Consider the following 15,140-nt stretch of genomic DNA (forward strand, 5'->3'; position numbering starts at 1 on the left):
AAAAAAAATTGAACATAAATTGTAGTGTACTAGTCTTTAATATAATCCTCCCACATAGTACAAACAATTTCCTCACGTTGAACTTGCATTTCTCGATCATGTGACCGAGAAGACGAACCAACATTGTTACTTTGAGCCATTTGTTGGTCAATATCCTCCGCAACTATATCTTCATGTTCATAGACCATAAATATTTCATCACTACTTTGGTATTTTCGCAAATAATTATGTAACACTGCACAAGCTATGCCAATTTTCACTTGTGTATCAATATCATAAGGTTCATGCCTTGTTTCAATATTCTAAATCTATTTTTCCAAGCTCCAAAAGTCCGTTCAATCACATTGCTTAGAGATGAATGCCTATAATTAAATAGTTCTTTGGCATTTTGAGGCTCTCTTTCACTTCCTCGATAATCTTGCAAATGATAGCGTAGTCCTTTGTATGGAACTAAAAATCTTTTTGTGTTTCGGAAACCAGCATCAACACCATAATATTTATCTACCAAAAAACATTTTATAAAGAATTACTAAAAGCGTATGTGACGTAAATGAGACAGTTTTGTGTAAATAAATAATATTTATTCTAAGGATGTAATTTAAAGTTACCATGTGGCGGAAATATGTAACTAAATACTAATAACTTACACATAAAATATAAATGTGCACTTATTAAGTCCATAAAATAAATTTATTAATGTGATTGAAATTTTACCTTAAACCAAGGCCATAATCGAGTATTATGTCGAATTTTGGAATGTACACCAGTCATATTTTTTGGTTGTATAAATGTTGGTGCTATCTTACTAATTGCCTCGGCAACTATTTTAACATGCTGGTTAATTGTTTCAAGTGAATGTTGAAAAGTTTCACAATCGTGAGATGTGAGTTAAAGTGACTATATGTTGGTGAGAATAATAAATTTTATGTCGGTGAGAATAATAAATTTTAAAAAGTAATGATGTGATTATAAATTTTATTTATATATGAAACAAATGGTTAGTAGATATAAATGTGGGGTTGTTTTAACAAAATATAAACTAATGGATCAATTATTGTATTAAAATATCTCAAATCATGATATGGAATCACCATGTAATTCCATATCATGGTTTTTGGAGAATATGGCATCACCTCTCATGATATGGAATCATGAGATGGAATCAGCGTAAAATCACATGTCCAAATGCTGATTCCATCTCACGATACCATATCGTGATATGGTATCGCATGGCCAAACGCCTACTTAGATTTTCGCACCGATGCAACAAAAGTTATGATCATTGGGGAGATTTGAAAGTATAATTGTAATAACCTGATTCGGGCGTTATGACTAAGCCAATGGGGAAATAAATCACGTCATAAAACTTTCTAGATAGTGACTTCAAATTTTAGGCCAAGTCATCCTTAGACGGAAATTTGGATAGGTGAGATCTAGCGCCATCCGGGGATGGGTGGGGTGTAATGTTTAAGCTTGGTTGATATTTTATTATATCCAAGACATTAAGAAACCCGTAGGGCTACACAGAGTCAATTCAGGTGAGTAGAACTATCGAAATCGATCTTGGTTTGAAGGGGATAATTTGGGAATATGCCAAGGGAAAAAGGTATGCTGTGAAAAATCTACTTTTCAGAGGTTTTCGAGTATCAGTGCTTCGTGCAATCCGCTATAGTGGGTTGTTTCCGCTATAACAAGCATATGCAAGCACTATATCGGGGGCATTATAGCGGGTCGGATTGCTATAGCGGGGTAAGTCAGAATTTTATACAGAAAAAGTTCCAAAACCTCCTATTTTTTTGTATTATTGTTCTTGGAATCATGTGGGACATGCATCTAGGTATTGGTTCATTTGATGATATTGTGACTGAAGTCTATGTATTGGTGATTATTAATGCTATGTGTTGGACTATGTTTATTGTATTGTGGTTAGTTGTTTACATTCAAAGCGTGAACTAGTTGTGTGATCATAGCAGTACACTGTGATTTGTCTAGTGATACTACACTTGCTTTTTCCTTGTTGAGTAATGGACATATTCAGGCTGCTGATGTGAGAACTCAGTTGAAGTAAGCTTGACCTTATCGAATCAAAGGGTGTGCTACTCTTCTAGGCTACTATGAATTCCTCTTTCTTTTCTTGTCCATCTTTTTGGGCAAAGACATTTAGACTATTACTTATGTTTCCTAAGTTTTTGGGGTTTCGTCCCATTATTGAACATTGATTAAATTAGAGTTTTGGTCCCACGACTTTCAGTTTTTAGGAATTTATTTCTGCATAAATGTTTCGATTTTTAACTTGAGCTTAAGGGGACTCAATTCTTTAGTTATTCTAAACTATTTTCTTAGTTTTATATGATGAACTACTTCTAGTAATGATGTGTTGGGTTAGTAGTTGGTTCTCCTACCAAGTGGTTTAGTGTGGGTGCTACTCACGAAGATTTGGATCGTGACAATAATGATGGAGCTGGGTTTTTATAAGTACTAATAAATTATTAACAAATTAATATGAATTTCTAAATCAATTCTGACCCAAATAGATGGCCATCTTACATCAAGCGATTTCCCGCTCTCTCCCACATAGGGAAACCACCTATAACAAGCATCTCTGAATACATACTAGCAAGAGAGAAGATAATGTGGATGAAAGAATAGGAGCTATGTTCGTTGGAGAGGATTATATTTCTCTAAATATTCATAAATTGATTTAGATTCTCCATCGATAAAATCGAAGTTATGGTCATTCGCGAGCTATGTAAGTGCAATAACGGAGGTAAGATTAACATAAGAAGATTGTGTAAGGGAGAAAAAGGAGAAAGAATGGTGACGAAATGTGGGAGGGGAAAATTAGGAGAGAGAGGGGGTTGATTTGGAGTATAGACATAAATTATGTAGAGAATTAAGTGGGTATATAGTTAAGGTCTCCATTTTAGGGAAATAAGGTACAAAATTATTAAATAGTGGGATAATATGAAAGTATATGTTAGATTAGTATATATGGTATGTATGTATGTATGTCAATTAAGTAGCTTTTTCTTTTGTAAAATGAAAAAGTTTAGCCCAAGTAATGTAGTTCCAAAATCTGCAGAAGCGAAACTAGAATTCGAAGTTTATGAGTTCGAAATTTTATTCCATTTGAATTATTGGGTTCTAAATTAATAATTATGAATATTCAACATATTTCTTGAAAAAAATACAAAATTATAATCAAAGTTATTGAGTCGACCAAATTTATAATTTATATTCTACTTCCCCCCTGTCAAACATGTATTTAAGAAAGATGTGACTCTCAACCTAAGACTCACAAGGAGGAATGTAGCCCAAGAGAAAATATTTTCAATTTTTTTAAAAAAGTAGTGTAATATAAAACAAGAAAAACGAAACGACCTCCTAATTTCTAGTTTTCTACCTTTAGGTTAAGGGTTTCTGGCGGCTCCTACAAAGGCAGCAGCTGCGCAGCTATCATGGCTGCTACGGCCACTGGACGGCCTCCTTTCGAGGCTGTGCAGCCCGCACCACCACCCCAAACCACCACATACGCCACCCTTTTCAATTCCAATACTATAAATCCTAAACAATCTGCCCTAATTAACTAAAAAACAATCGTAAAATCAATCGAAATAATTCATGGAGAACCTACTATCATGTTTTCAATGGAGGAAAGGCAAGACTTTATGATCAAAGAGGGATTACATCAAGCAGTGGTGGTTAAATTATCCCATGGTGCGCCAGATTTGAAGGTATTAAAGTCAATTTTACCGAAACATCTTGGTACCAAGCGCAATTGTTTAATTGACTTACTTGCTCCAAGACAAATTTTGTTGAGGTTTGATCAATATGAAGATTATGTACTAGCTTTATCTAGCTCAGTTAATTATCTTCTCTACAATGGAGAAGAGCACCAATGTAGGGTTTTTCCATGGTCCATTGGATATAACCCTAAAGAGGAAACAACGTTAGCTGTGGTTTGGATTTCTTTACCGAACTTATCTCCAGATTTGTTTACAAAGAAGTCTCTGTTATCTATAGCATCAACAGTTGGAAAACCAATAGCTACAGATAAAGCTACTCAAATCAAGTCAAAACCTAGCACGACTAGGGTCAAGGTTATCCTTAATCTAATGGAAAAGCTTCCAATTCGTATAAGGTTGCAGTTTGTGGATGAAAAATCTGTTAAGTTAATCGAGGTTTTTCAGGAGATTGTATATGATAATATACCTTTGTATTGCAATTATTGTAAGCACCAAGGTCATGATGAAGATAGTTGTCGTTTGATCCCTAAAAGAAATCAAAATAACAAACAAATTGATGATACCATTGAAGTTGCTTTAAAAGGTACTACTGATAGTGAAAAGTATCAAGGCGATGCGAGAGAAATATTAAATGAAAAAAGAAAGACGGTAGATGTCGATCAAAGTAAAGATGCTTCTTTAGATCGACAATTGGTTGCTTCCACTTCTGAGAAAAATTGTGTAGACTCAATGGATGTTGATACAAGCAATATTGGTGTTCAAACAACTACTGAAAACAAAGGTGATTGCAATAACCAACATGCTGCTACTAATGAGATGCAATCAAAAGAAGTTAGGTTGAATTTTATGTCTAATGCAACTAAAAAGGCAGAGGGAACACCAAGAGTTGGGGTTGATGCACCGCAAGTTGGTTCAGGGCAAAAATTAATGGATTCAGGACAAAAACTAATGGATACATCTGATGTTGAAGATGCTGAAAATTCTGGGCAGCATGTTTTGCAAGTTGAAAATGAGAATCCAACTCAAAACTGGACACTGGTTGCACACAAAAAATCAACAAGTAGTCGGATCCTTTCCCCGACTAGTCAAAATAATTCTCCATGTAGTGAAAAGGGTCCGATTGGGAATTTTCATGACAGTGAGAAGAGGCAAGATACTAGTAATGCCTCAAGAGACCTATTATGTTCGAATAGCTTTGCTGCTTTATTGAAGACTACTTGAACGCAAGGTTAACAGATAATGACAACGATTTGATCCAAGAAAAACAAGTCTCACCACCTGCTTTGAATAGCTAATTAAGTCCAGAAGCTCCCGTATTTGTGCCTAAATATGTGCTTGCAAAGAAGAATGTGTCAAGGGCCTTAGTGTCAAATACAATTGATTCGGGTGAGGATTCTCTTGATGAAGATGGAGTGAATTTGGGTGAGGATTCTCTGGATGAAGATGAGGAAGACAATATGCTGTACATATGTTTTGATAGAGTGGTTAGGGAATGGGATATATCACCTAGGCAACAAAGAAGTGGAAGCAAAACCATTTGACAGTATCAATAGGTTCAACTAGATCCAATAAATCCATAAAGAAGGTATGAAACACCAGGTGTTGTTGGATAGGTTTAATTTGAAGAAGAAGATAAGATAAATATACTTCAAGTTAATTGTGATGGGCAATCAATCTTTTTTAAGTCATGCTTTTGTAATAGAAAGTTTGAGGCTGGTAACTCAACTTTCTTCTTGATTGATATATTTTTACATTATTTAAGCATCCTCATTTGTAATATCATCATGTAGTGTATTAAAAACTCTGTGATGATTAGAAAATACTTAGTTATCTCTAGCTCTTATTTTCTTCTTGATTGTTAGGTAGCTGAAGTTAGGTACTTCATTAGGATTAGTAAGGTAAGGCCAAGCCCCACTTTCTTGTAATTGTCCCTATTGATATTTTTTATGTTTAATAAAAGACTGCTAGACACTGTCTAGTGGTAAATTTGCCTAAAAAAAGTGTTAAATTTAGAAGCAATGTGCGAAACTTATATATTTGAATAAGGTTAGCGCTAAAATGGTATTTCAATTTACATTTAGAACCATTTTCTTGAATAATGGTTTAAAATATCTAATACAGAAGTTAACTATTAATTAATTAAAATGTTTTCACAACCTTTTTACTTCCTAACTTAACTGCAAGCTAACGAGTCATAAAGTGATGATATTCATTCATAAGTTACAAAGTTGACCAGTTAATAACATATTATTAATAAATAAAAAAACATTTGAAGATGAATATGGTCAATTTATTGGTTAACTTTTAAATAAAATCATTTTATTGCAAGCTGAGTTTTTTCTTTAACACATTGCTTGCCAGCATGCATTTAGTTTGCACTATTAATAAGAATGATATATTGATTAATAACATGCAAGAACTTTTCACATTTATGATGAATATAAGCAATTTAAAGATTAATCATAGTTATGTAACTTAATAAAATCCCATTAAATATTAATTAACTGTTAGATGTTGCCAAACTTTTTATGTTTCATCATTTAGTATCAATTAACACTAAGGATGAATTTATATTGAATTTTACTCATTAAACATCTTTTATATATATATATATATATATATCAAGAATGCGTCTAACTTTAATTTGAGTTTATGGAACTAATATCTTATGTCGCTTAAACACAAACATCATAATTCTAGGAAAAGTCAAAATAGCAAGTATTTTTGTCCATAAATCATGCAACAAACTCCGACTGAGATTGATGAACAAGCCTTTGAGGTTTAAAATTTTCTGATAATGACTCCCAAGGATAGTGCTTCCAGAAAACCCACCGCAAGTTGTTGGACAAGCACTCAATGGAGCCGTTGGGAATGTGTTTCGAATCAATATCAGAGGGGGGTGAAGCCAAGCGGTGCGGCCTACCATCATCTAGGTATAATATTCTAAGCTTTTTCATATTTTCCACTGCCTCTTTGTTTAAGTATATTTGTTCAAAATAAGTAAACCAGATTACTTCCATTGCCATGGTCCCCTGGTAAAAAGATTATAAGTCAACAAGAATACTAGGAAGCAAGAGGAACAATTAATTGGAATTGACTGCCCTATAAGTCTTGGAATATGAAAATAAGAAATTGAATATCATTGCATTGTTTATCCTACTTACCGTATTGTTGACCATCACTTCGTTCAAATCTTTAGCATTCCATAGTCTACTAGGTTCACCCTAATCTTTTTGCAATTTTACCACATATCTACCCATATCTTGCATCAAGTCATGCATTTCTATCGTATCAGTTTCAGAGATGAACACAAGAGATTTGTCAATTAGGACATCCAATCCGTATTCTGCTTCAAAATCACAGCTCTCAAGGATTCGCATGACTTTATTTTTTCTATATCCCCGGAAGAAACATGACATATCTAGAAATATGTTTTGCTCTTCGGGATCCAGCCCATCATAACTTATTTTGAGCTTTTCAACTATTTCTAAATTAGAGGTTTTTTTAATTTTGACTACAGTTCTTCCCACCGACTTAGGTCTTTGTTATACAATAAAGAACCCCACACCTTGAGGGCTAAAGGAAGCCTTTAGCATGATTTACCACCTCCAAGGAGAGATTCGTAAAAAGCTCATTTGGAGCTTCTTTTTTGAAAGCATATTGATAGAACAATTGCATAGCTTCATGATCAGGTAGCGTAGACACATCATATGTTGCATTATCATTCTTTATTAGATCTCTATTTCTAGTTGTTACAATAACTCTGGTGCCATTACCAAACCAACAAACATCACCTGATAAATACTCCAAATGATCACTATGATCTATGTCATCAAGCACAATTAGGACTTTCTTAGAACAAAGTCTGCTTGGAATCATGACTTTCCCCACATGCTTAATTACTCTTGACGTAATTATCTTCTTCTCCTAATAGTTCAGAAAAAAGGATATTTTGTAAAAAACATAATCCATTTTTTTTTGCATATTCTTTAACGTCATCAACAATACAAGCAGCTTCAAATTGACCAGATAGATTATATATATGAAAGATGGTTGTTGCTATTGTCGTTTTGCCGATTCCGCCCATTCCCCATATCCCAACAATCCGAACATCATCCATTTCTTTCTCAAGTAAGGACTCTACTTTCTCTAAATGAGTATATATTCCCACAGCTTGCGAAGAAAATAAAAAATAAGCACTCTTGTATAATTTGGAGATGTGGTCGATGATCTACTGAATATTCTCAGATTCAATCCTACATAAATATAAAAAGATTAATTGTGGGAAATTTGAGAAAGTATTTCACATTGTTAATATTCAGGAGAGTATTAAATAGGAAATATTAATTTAAGTATGATAGGACTATGCCTTCTTACTGATAGAAACATATATAATCTACAATCACTCTCTTTTCCGGAAAAAATATATAAAAACATTTCTTACGTCTATATGATAATCAATGAAATTAGATTGTATATGCAGTTTCATTCTTTTTTCATTAAAAGTAATTATGTGCTTTTAACTCACCCGCCACGGATATCATGTCCTTTTAGATTTGAGGCTGCAGTTAAGGCAGTCCTGCATCCTTGCACCTTCTGCATCCCCTCACAATCATCCTTATACTTCAATTCGTGTTGGGTAAATGCTTCTGCAAAACTCTCCCTTTTGTTTTGAACATGTGATGGATCCACATCATAGAAGATCGGTATGACTATTTGTCCATTTTTGTCCTTGCATTCCATGATCTTCACTAGTTCATCTAAGCACCACCTCGATGTAGCATAATTCTTTGTGAATACAATAAGGGCAACTTTAGAATCTTTGATAGCTTTCATGAGTTCTTTTGGGATCGAATCACCATACTCTAGCCTTTTATCATCTTGAAAAGTGAATATTCCCCTGTTATTCAAACCTTTAAACAAGTGACTCGTAAATTTTTTACGAGTATCTTCACCTCTAAAACTTACAAACACAACATACTTCCATTGAGGAGAGTAGTGTGAAGAACTCGCAGAAGAAGATGCCATGATTTCAGTTAATTTGTTGAAAATTGAGAAGTAATTAGATAAAAAGTGTGCGAATAGATAGTGGTTGTGACTTTAACTAAGAGAAGTTTCTACAAATGAATTATTGAGCTGGTATATGCTGTAACATTAAATGTGGTAGCTAGGCTTTCATTCATTGAATAGAAATAGTTGAAAATTTATGAAAAGAGATACCCAAGTAAAAATATCAATAAAATAATCAGAAAAAAAATATAGAGATATTTTGTTGGAAGAAGACTTTTTCCTTTGGCAGAAAAGAGATGAACATGGAGTCATTGCTGTCTTTTTCCTCTCTTTATTTCTGTCAAAGGAAAAGACCCCACACGGAGGTTGAAAAGCCTTCATCCAACAATTTGTTTCTCTCTCTCTTTTTTTAAGCAGAAGGAATTTAATCAGATTTATATATCATCATATATAAAAAAAAAAATTATAGGCTCGCCTACGTGACACTACCACAAATTATAATTACATTTAAATTTATTTATTTTCAAACTTAATCAAAAACTAAGCATTTAAGATACGGAAGTAGATTTAAATGATTAAAAAATATGGAGTTCCCATAAACTCCGGAAGTTCAACAAAACAACTAACAACTATTGCAGAAGTTAATTACCCGTAGAACTGAAAGTCATTGTACCAAAACATCTAAAGTGCAACAAGTCTAAGAAAAAGTGGGACAACCCCAACCAAACATAAGAAATATCTAAACACTAGTCTGAGTCCGAAGAGAATGGACTAAACAAAAATGAAGGATTCATGGCAGCATGAAAGAACCGACTCACCCTTGATTCCGATCTCGATCACTGATCTCCTAGCCGAGGTCTATCCGTAGCAGCCTAAAGATGCCCTGTACTCAACAAAGAACGAGCAAGTGCAGTATCAGTACACAACCACAATGTACTGGTAGTATCACACAACTATTCCAGTAAGCGAAACATATACAAGTAATCACAACACAATAAACACGCATATGCAGAATATATAAATCAGTTATCATTTCAGGAGCAATGTACAATTCCACATTCTCAATAACAAGTAAATACAACAATACAATGGTCCTCTCATGGAACCCATACCCAAACTGTTAGTGTGTCGGAACGTGACACCCGATATGTGTCGGAACATGACACCCGATCTAATATATGTGTCGGAACGTGACACCCGATCCAAAGTATGTGTCAGAACGTGACACCCGATCAAATATATGTGTCAGAGCGTGACACCTGATCCAATAAGCACAACCACAATCACAATCATACCCATAATGTATGTACTCATAATCATACAATCAAGTATTAGGCTCAGGGCATGCAATTGTTCATTCGTACTCATTTCATTAGGTTTGATCTATAGTGCCTCATTCGCATACATGCATGCATTACAATGAATAAATTTTCAACATATATCACACAAACATGAAATCAAACTATCACCTACCTCGAAACCAAGCTTGAATCCTCCTAAGACTCTTGAGCATTCCTTTTCTAGATTCTTTTCGCTTGTTCGTGGTTTTAAAACAATCAGTTAAGCAAGGATCAATAAACAAGACCTAATTACCAGGATTACAATAGACATTATCAACCCTAGGCCAAACCCAAGATCCCAATACCCAACTTAAGGATTTTTCCACCATTAACTTCAGGTCAAAATCCTTCCCCAATCATAATTACCCAAGAATCTAACTTCTACGGATTGAAAAATGGATTAGGGGAGTAAAAACCTTACCTTTAGGTCGTCTCTTAGCTCTCAAGAATGAAAGTTTCAGAAAGATAACATTTTTGGGGTGTTTACCTGATTTAAGTCACGATTGGCCTGTTACGACGGACCCCATCCGACCATAGCGGCCTCACCCTGGTGGGATTAATCTCGCCCTAGAGGCTTGCACGGAGACAAAGAGTCGGAATTTGAGTTCCAAACTCCTATTACACAACACATATCCAACCTTTGACGTTAAAAAACTACTCGCTCACACTATGAACAGTTTCGGGAGTTCTACTCGCCCGAATTAGATTCTGTAAAGCCTTACGATCTCCTTAACGTCTTGGCTATCCACTCATATGATCAAATTCATAATTAAATCTCTCATTCGTTACCAGATTTCCCTAGACCTCACTAACTCATATTTCATCCAAATCTGGACTAGGCAAGGAATTCCCAAGTCACTACCCAAAAGTTTTTCTGACCCAATTCTTTCCCCATTGGCTTTTCCATAACGATGGAAACCGGTCGTTACAATAGATAACAATTTATCCATCAGTCATCCCTGAGTGATAAACTAGGAAAAAGTGGCTAAAGTAAGGGTAGAGTAGTACCTGGATTGTTGAAAAACTGGGGATACTTTTCTCGCATGTCCTTCTCGGTTTCCCAAGTAGCTTCCTCAATCGGACGATACTTTCATTGAACTTTCACGGACTTTATCTCATTTGTCCTCAACTTTCGAATGTTGTGATCAAGAATTTCAACCGGTTCCTCCTCATATTAAAGGTCTTTATCTAACAAAACTGTGTCCCATTTTATGATGTAATCCCCTTCCCCATGATAATTCTTCAACATGGACACATGAAACACTAGATGAAATCTAGATAAGCTAGGAGGTAAGGCTAACCTATAAGCCACTGGCCCTACAGAGTCAAGAATCTCAAATGATCCAATGTATCGAGGACTAAGCTTGACCTTCTTGCTAAATCTCATCACCCCTTTTACAGGTGACACTTTAAGAAAAACTTGTTCACCGGCCTGGAATGCCATGTCTCTTACCTTATGGTCTACACACTTCTTCTGTTGACTCTGGGCTGCTAGAAACTTAGCTTGGATGCTTCTTACCTTATCTTGAGCATCCTTCACCAAATCAACCCCCAAAGTTTTCACATCTCCAGCCTCAAACCATCCTATGGGTGATCTACATCCCCTCCAATAAAGGGCCTCGAACGGTGCCATATCATTGCTGGAGCGGTAGCTGTTGTTATAGGAGAACTCACACAAAGGTAGGAACTTATCCCAATGTCCTCCAAAGTCAATCACACATGCCCTCAACATGTCCTCTAACACTTGAATAATCCATTCTGACTTCCCATCCGTTTGCAGATGGAAGGCTGTGCTAAAAGTGAGTTGAGTGCCCAACTGGTCCGAGATGATAGAAAGGGGCAGTCCATGCATCCTCACTATCTCCTTCACATACACCTTAGACAACTGTTGCACATGATAATCCACTATGACTAGAATGAAGTGGACGAACTTAGTCAGTCTATCAACTACTACCCAAATGGAGTCAAACTTCCCCCACGGTCTTGGGAAGACCAACCACAAAATCCATAGCTATCATTTCCCACTTCCATTCCAAAATTGGCATTCGCTGAAGCAAACTTTCAGGCCTTTAGTGCTCATACTTTACTTGCTGACAGTTTTGGCACTTAGCCACAAACTCTGTTATGTGTTTCTTCATGCCAGACCACCAATAAAGTCGTTTGAAATCTCAATACATCTTGGTCACACCCGGATGAATGGAATACCGCGAGCCATGAGATTCAGTGAAAATTTTCTAAACCAAGTCATCCACTCGGGGAACACACATTCTTCCCTTAAAACTNCTTGTGCCTTGCCAGACACTGTCTTCTTTCTAAGCTCATTCAAATTCTCATCCTTAACCTGTTTGGCCTTGATCTCCTCAATGAAAGTGGGCCTAACTTCAATGCTATCTAACACCCCACCTTTCTCTGATATGCCCAATTGCATGAGCTTAGACTCCAAAGTCTGGATCTCATTCACCAAAGGTCGCTTGGATACACCCAAGCAAGCTAGACTACCCATACTCACCGCCTTTCGGCTTAATGTGTCTGCCACCACATTAGCCTTACCCGGATGATACTGGATGGTGAAATTGTAGTCCTTAAGTAACTCCATCCACCTTTACTGTCTCAGATCTAGGTCCTTTTGAGTGAATACATGTTATAGGCTACGATGGTCGGCAAAAACCTCACACTTGACACCCTAAAGGTAATCCCGCCAAATTTTAAGGGCAAATAGTACCACTGCCAACTCCAAATCATACGTTGGGTAATTTTGCTCATGCACCTTCAACTGCCACGATGCATAAGCTATAACATTCTTATTATGTATCAACACAAAACCCAAGCCCGAATGTGAAGCATCACAATAAACAATGAAGCCTTTACCTTTCACCGGTAGTGCCAAAATGGGTGTTATGGTCAGAAGAGTCTTAAGCTTTTGAAATCTCTCTTCACATTTGTCAGTCCACTCGAAAGGTACCTCATTTTTTGTTAGCCTTGTCAAATGCGTGGCGATGGAAGCAAAATTCTTCACAAACCAGCGATAGTAGTAGGCGAGCCCAACAAAACTTCTAATTTCAGTCACAGAACTAGGTCGGACCCAATTCCTGACTACTTCAATCTTTTCGGGATCTACCATTACCCCTTCCCTTGAAAACACATGCCCCAAATTAAAAGGCAATTGAAGTCAACCATAACTCACACTTGGAAAATTTAGCATATAACTTTTGTCTCCCAAGGACACCAAAACTATACGAAGACGGTTAGCATGCTCTTCCTCACTTTTCAAATAAACCAATATGTCATCTATAAAGATGATAACAAAGGAATCTAGAAATGGTTTGAACACACCATTTATCAAACTCATGAAAGTTGCAGGCGCATTTGTCAACCCAAACGACATTACTAGAACCTCATAGTGCCCATAGTGGTTCTTGAATGCCATTTTTGGTACATCCTCAAGCCTAACATTTAATTGATGGTAACCAGACCTTGGATCAATTTTAGAGAAAATCGACGCACCTTGCAACTGGTCAAAGAGGTCATTAATCTGCGGCAACAGATACTTATTTCGAATGGTGACCCTATTCAAATGTCAATAGTCTATGCACATCCTCATACTACCATCCTTCTTCTTAACAAACAAGACAAGATCACCCCAAGGGGAAGCACTAGGACGGATGAAACCTTTATCAAGAAGCTCTTAGATTTGAGCTTAAAGCTCTCTCAATTCTATCGGAGCCATGCGATAGGGAGGAATGGAGATGGGGAAAGTGCCTGGTTCCAAATCAATGCAGAAATCTATATCTCTATCCGAAGGCATACCAGACAAATCGGTAGGAAACACTTCCCTAAATTCAAACACTACATGAATAGACTCAATAGAGGGATACTCAACATCAACATCCCGAACATGAGCCAATAATGCCAAATATCCCTGCCCCACCAGTTTCCTAGCTCGAATAGAAGATATGACCTTAGTTGGCTTAGGCTTGTACACCCCTTCCCACTCTAACTTTTCCCTACTCGGGATCTCTAGAGTCACAAACTTAGTATTAAAATTAAGCACAACATAATAGGGGGACAACCAAGTCATGCCTAAGATTATATAAAAGACAGTCATATCCAAAATAACCAAATCAGCCGAAGTCTGAAAACCTATAAATAAAATAGGACAAGCACTATATACATGGGTGACTATGAAAGACTCTCCAGCTGGGGTAGAAACATGGATGTGGGCATCAAGTACATCACAAACCGCATCAAATCCCAAGGCCAACCGAACTGACACATATGAATAGGTAGAGCCCAGATCAAACAAAACAGTAGACATCCAGTCACATACAAAAATAGTACCTATGATCACTGCATCAAACGACTCAGCCTCGCTCTAGCCCAGAAAGGCATAACACTGAGCCCTGTCATTTTGACAGACAACCTTCTTGCCTGGCTGCACTGCTCCTCTACCTGGATTACCATTTCCCCGACCTCCACATCCTCACCGATTCCCTTATCGCCCACCTTGTGGACGTCCTCTACCATTATTACTGTTGCCCGCGGGTACCAATATTCTAGTATGCTACTGCGCAGGGTCAAACATGCGCGGTTGGGGACAATCTCTCCTCATATGCCTGGGTTCTTCACAATTATAACAACTACGACCAAAAGACAGCCTGTCGTTAGCCGAAGGCACAACTCCCTAGCTATCCTTGATAAAATTATGTTGTGGAGTTCCTGAGTCACTACATTTAAAAGTGAGCAAGACTGACTAAATTGGCCAGGCTGCAAGCATCGGCCTACATGAACCTATGGAGTAGGAACCATGAAAGTTACTTGTGCTCTTGGGCTTCTTAGCCAAACCTTTGGCCTGCCCATCATGTCGAACCCCCTCTACTTTCTTTACAAACTCTATCACCTCATTAAAACTTTTTCCTGCAGAAGTCATGTGAACATACAATACCTGTAATTAGGGGTTCAATCCCTTGACGAATAGACGAATCCTCTCCTCCTCAGCATTCACCAATTGTGTAGCATATCTAGAAAAAACATGGAACTTAGCCTC

The 15,140-nt window shown here is 36.7% G+C and overlaps 1 pseudogene; it reads right to left on the bottom strand.

Moving 5' to 3' along the window:
- Positions 1-6,473: 6,473 nt before the first annotated feature.
- Positions 6,474-8,808, bottom strand: LOC125875248 (TMV resistance protein N-like; annotated as a pseudogene).
- Between the last annotated feature and the right edge of the window lie 6,332 nt (positions 8,809-15,140).

This window comes from Solanum stenotomum, chromosome 8, assembly GCF_019186545.1.
Source record: "Solanum stenotomum isolate F172 chromosome 8, ASM1918654v1, whole genome shotgun sequence".
NCBI classification, from domain to species: Eukaryota; Viridiplantae; Streptophyta; class Magnoliopsida; order Solanales; family Solanaceae; genus Solanum; species Solanum stenotomum.